Raw genomic sequence first — 6,000 nt, forward strand, 5'->3', positions numbered from 1 at the left:
TAAAAAAACACAATAGGTAAACATCTTTGATGATTCTATTGCAATCTCAATCTAATTTACAGCATATGAGATGAACCTTACCATTCATTTTACCTTAAAAAGTACATTTACCAGCAATATAGTAAACGAAGTGTAACCTGTATTAAGAAACTGTATTGTAAGTTGTAAAAAATACTCCAGGGCTACTTGTTAATTGTGCACACATTAAATAAAATAAATGTAAGTTGAAACGTGTCTTGTATTTAATTCCATCCTTTATGATTCTACGGCGAAATAATAATGGCGTAGTTACACCATACAAATCGACCGAGACGAAGCGCGAGCACGCACTCCGAAATATGAGTGACGCACGGTGAAACTAACAGAAATGCGTGTTTACATTAAATGCCTCGATCAATTTCCTGCATAGTGTAACTGCGCCATAATACGTTAACTTTCCACTGAAAATGCAGTAAGTATGCAATATAGATTCTCACTAACTGTTAAGAATCTCGATTCTCTATCTCGCTCTGCACTGGCATGCTCATAGCCTTGCTAAAGTAGCGTATATTCATATACACATACTAGCTAGTTTAGGCAATTTGTGAGGCGTCGAACAATATACGAGTAATACAGAAACGTAAAAACGTAGATTATCTTACAAAAAGTAAAATCAACCAAACTCATTATTTTTATACGGTTCTTTAGAAACAGGAAATAGTTTTTGCAGGTTATTAAGTTATTTGAAAACAGTCAAGGCACTTGGTGAGACCCTTCGATCGAGAAATGAGGGTCTCTTATTAGCACCCTACAAATCTCTATCACAGTAAGTAGTACAGTATAGTTAAAACGGTATCTCATGATATTTTTCTATAATGCAATAATATTCTGACAAAACTTTTATCATTTTTTCATTTTACTGAATAGAACCAGTAAAGTCTAAAAAAGAAGATATGTATAATGAAAATAAATACCTGCCTTGTCTAGCATAAAAAAAAATCACTGTTTAAAAAATGTAGATACTAATTAATGGGTAAACTAAAATGTGCCAACATTCATGAATGCAAAAAAATAATAAAAAAGGTAAGATACCTGCAATAATAATCGAACAGAATATCCGCATGTACACTCTTACTTGTTTCAGTTTTATAAATTAGTGAAAACATGTTTGATTTGGTTCTCAGATCAGAATTAAAGTAGCATTACTGTTCTTGCTAACTTTTACTGTGTCTCCACCCTGGCAATTTGAAGCGTTTTGGATTCAAATCGTTATGTCCCTTGTTGTGGTTCATTTGGCTATCTAAGGGTAATCACTGTCATAAAGAAGAATCAGAGTAAGTGCGGTCGAGGTTCCTTGGGATGGATGCTCTTGGTACAATAATTCTTAAATGGGTGACTTAAGTGTCGGGTAAGTAGTAGTTGAGGTCATTGTAAGTTATTCTTGGTCTTATCTTTAATACGATACCCTCATTAAAGAGTGAGTTGGAAGCCAATGGCAGACCACAACCCTAGTTTAAGAGTGAGGGACCCACTTAGCTCTGGGTTCGATTCCCAAGTTAACATACCTAATAGGTACCTGTAGAGTGCAAAATCTCTTCCATGAAACAAACTAATTTAACTCACATTTTTAAGCTTGAAACTTTACTTGTTTTGATGAACGATCAAAAGCAGACATCGAGCCGATTAATCTATTTATGTGCAGGGTTGTTACAAAGTCACACAATTGACGAAGAAGGCTACAAATACGAAAGTTTCTTACAACATTTAATAGTCTAACATCTGCGAAGCTCCTAACTTCCGAATTCTATTAGCATATTGTAACAAACTGAATTTTGATCTTTAATATCTTCGGGACTAAATTTACTCATACACTTATAGCCAATTTGGCTGTAACATCGCAGCAAAGCCGCACGAATCAGTCAGAAGGTTCGTGCCGGAGATTGGATTACTGTTCCACCACCGCAGGAATGCGGTAACCCTGTTAGCGGTAGTAGTAAAGTTGGCAAAGATAGTTGGTTCTATTTGGATCGAAAGCAAACCATTGTGTTTACCATGAGTTTACGTTAGGTGTGCTCGCTAGCGACTACGTCAAAAATCATCAAATCATTAAATGTAAGACAATTCACTAAAATCTTCATAGATTTTTGACGCACTCGCTAACGAGCACATCTAACGTAAACTCATGGTAAGCACACAGTCGTCGAGGTACAGTTAACGTCAAATAATCCGTCACACCCAAAGCAGCCCAAAAGCTCGCTCGTCTTTGTTACAATGGGAATAAGGTTATATGTTGTCAACTTTTTGGCCACTTTGGACGTCACGAATTATTATTTGACGCTGACTATTATTTTACCAACTATCTTGTTTGGATCAGCATAAACTACCGGAAACATTTAAAATCAAGGAAAGCAGAAAATTAGACTCTAACAACTACATACTTACTTACTTGTAATAGGTAACTTTTTACAGTCCGATTCATGATGATAATTACTTTTTTTTAAGCACTGCCGGGTACGAAATTTCTTAACCTCGAATTTCACAATGACAAATCACAAGCCTTTGCAATTGAGAAGATGTCCAACCCTTAATAAGATTGTTTTTTCCTTACATGCGTATTACATTCCATTGAGAAGTTTTATAACTCAACCAAAACAAAATAATTGTGTGCCCGCACCCCAATTTATGTTCGTAGGTCCGTAACAACTGGTTCAGAAGAATTTCGGTGTAGGTCAAGCCCTTTCTTCAAGTTAGCAAGTTATTTCTCGATTATGTTTGAATGACTTTTGTCCTGGATAATTGCTTTATTTTTACACACGGAGAATATGTTGAAATATGTAGAAATAGAACCTACTTAGGTGGAAAAAGTAATGTAGGTTATTTTTGTAATAATCGCAAGTTACATTAAGTATTTTTTTTCACGAAATCCCATCAAGAAAAGAAATGTTGATTTGTTCCGAATAGTCATTTAATTATGATTAGGTAGTATGTAAATAAAAAAATACATGAAACTTTGACCTACTTTTATTGATAAGTATAACAGAACACGAATGGATAGCAGCAGTGTGGGTTCTAAAATAAATACAATTTTTCTATAAAATATAATCAGTGCCTGGATATAGGCACTGATTATATTTACCCAAAAAAGCATTTGCCAACCCAATAGGCTCTTCACTTTTTAATCTAGATCTTCCTGCAATTACAGCGTAATCTTTTACAAGCAAATATTTAATTTCCTCTTATTTTAAATGGACAAGGGGGAATCTTGGTAAATCAGTACAAAGTAAGTATCAGAAAAAATGGGAAGAAGACACGAACTCGAGATAAGGGGAGGTAAATGGACGCCTACGAAATTGCTTCGCGTCGATAATGTCTAGAAATTTTCCTTTAGAGTTAGCGTATTTAACCTGCCGGGCTTAGATGCGAGCTATGATAAAATCCTATCGAAGATTTTAGATGACAAATGTATGGGCTTATCATGTAATATCGATAAAATGCCTTGATAAAAGTTTATCATCGCGCGCTTTTTATTTTATTTTTTTATTATATTTTTCTATTTTAAGCAAACAAACAACATGAGTTGATACATGATTTAGATGGTCTTTATATTTCACACTTTAGAAAAAGAGAGTTATTGTTAGTGTAAATGTTCTCTACAGTCTCAATGTGAGACCTGTGGGCCTAAGATGCGCGCCGCGATAAGCGGTTATCACGTCATTTTATCGATGTTGCCCATACATTTTGACGTCGATAAAAGTTATCACGGCGCGCATCTTAGGTCTACCGCAGGTGTTAACTGGAATATTAGTAACCTGTACCGTTAGTAAAAAAGAGTTGCGTCATTAAAAACAAAGTACTTAGTGAAAATAAATCGTAAGTTATTAACCTAGAAATATCATTTTTGTTGTTTTTTTTTAAATCTTGTGATTCCTTGTAAACCTACTTAAGGCATTCTGTCATACAAATTGAATAAGATTTTAAAATAATACAAAATCATTTTGTGTACCACAGTAGGTGTTAAGTTAAGTTTTGAAAATCAGTTAATGAATAGGTAGCTAACATCCTGCTATTAATTAATAACAAAACATTAGAGCGTTGACTAGATAACAGTCGCGTGCCAATTACCTGATTTGTACTCGTAATTAAAATTAAAACAGGGTTGCCAGCTATGTCAGGCTGCACAATGACGTCATTGTTTCGAAATTGGCGATATTACCCAATCACCAGTTATAACTAGTTATCTGTGTGTCACTGGGAGAATTAATGCTATGGCCGGTCTGTATTTGAGTAGTTCTTTAGCATTATAAATTATCTTGGCAGGTAACAAAATGAAAAGTAAATCACGAATCAAGAAGATTTAAGTAGGATATTGTGTATGTATTTATGAGTACCTAAGTATCTATTTATTCGTAACATAGTTTTAATTAATTAGGCACCTTTTCAGACAAGCGTCTTTTCACTCGTTTTGACATTTATGAGCTACTAGCTTTTGCCCGCGGCTTCACCCACGTAAAATTTAGTTGGTCACATAATATCGTCATAAATTATAGCCTATATGTTAATCTGGGTTATAAACAATAATACTGTAAAGTTTCAACAAAATCCGTTCAGTAGTTTTTGCGTGAAAGCGTAACAAATATCCAGACATCCATACAAACTTTCGCATTTAATAATATTAGTAGGATAGAGCGCGCTACATGAAATAAAAGTAATAAACAGCAACATAAAAATAATGGCGTCATGAGGGCTTTATAAGTCTCATTATTTTTTCTACTACTTCAAGATAAACTTTTAGCAAATGTGGGCAATTCGTGCCAGACAAAAACTCAGAAACCTCTCTCTGGGTGAAGTAAAAAATAAAACACTTTGAAAGTAAGTACTTGAGTAGCCTAAAAACGTACAGGTATATGGATTATAAATTTATTACGCTACAATATGAATCGGGTATAGGTACTCGACATAATTTTGTGTAAAAACCTTTTGTTGTTAAAAAGCGGACCTACATCAATCCTGACACATATTAGAATGGCCGCTCTAACTGGTGATATGCGCACAAAGATTTACAAGTTAAAATATGAAAATATATTCAGTAAGAGAGCGTTTACATTTCAACCAGAGTAACATTGAACCAGAAAATACGCTACAGTAGACTTCAATATAAATCAAAGCATGTGAAATAGTTAAATTAAAAAAGAGCAAGAAGGTATTGTAAAAAGTGAATTCAAAGTCGAAAGTTGAGACACAATAAGTCTTAAAAGTTCTTGATCGAGAAAACTAAAGAGAAAAGTAAAGAGTAGTTTTGCGATTGTGATCTTGCCTGAGTTAAAATTGTTTTTACTGGGGTAAACTCTTTGAACAGATTCTGACATTTCTAGCTCTTATAAATAGCATAAAGGTTCCCCATACCACATTGGTTTTATCGGGGTCCCAATAACATCACACTCGTATGGCATTATTTTACAAGGTTGCTTTTTACCAACCGTTTGAATTTGTTACATCAAACGCCAACGCCAAAATAATTCTTAAACAGCTTGTAATTAGAGATACGGGCTTCATAAAGACATGTGAGAAAAGAGTTTAGTAGGCCTTATTTTTCCGAAGCTGAAGTAAGGGTAAGACGACACTGAGATCTCTAAAAGAGCTTTTTTAAAACCAAATTGCAAAAAAAAATTCTTACTACATTCTACCGCTAATGTACCAAGAATTATATAATAGAGATTACTAACACTACCACGATTGCCATTTACGAATACTGTGTTTCAGCCTTTAGGTCTAAAATAGTACCTACTCAGTCAGACGATGATTGCGCGCAGTAACATTAGCTGTCTGCGAAGATGGCCGCGATATGGCGGGCAAATATCATTTTAATGACCTGGCCGGAGACCACGATAGCATCTACGCTCGATTTACTCCGTAGGGCTGTGATTTGGAAAGTGTGAATAGGTAACCGATGTTTATGTTTTTTTTTTCTTTTCTTTTATTATTTACATTTTGACGTTCATAAGTGCCACTCGTGGTCTAAAC

This window comes from Ostrinia nubilalis, chromosome 12, assembly GCF_963855985.1.
Source record: "Ostrinia nubilalis chromosome 12, ilOstNubi1.1, whole genome shotgun sequence".
NCBI classification, from domain to species: Eukaryota; Metazoa; Arthropoda; class Insecta; order Lepidoptera; family Crambidae; genus Ostrinia; species Ostrinia nubilalis.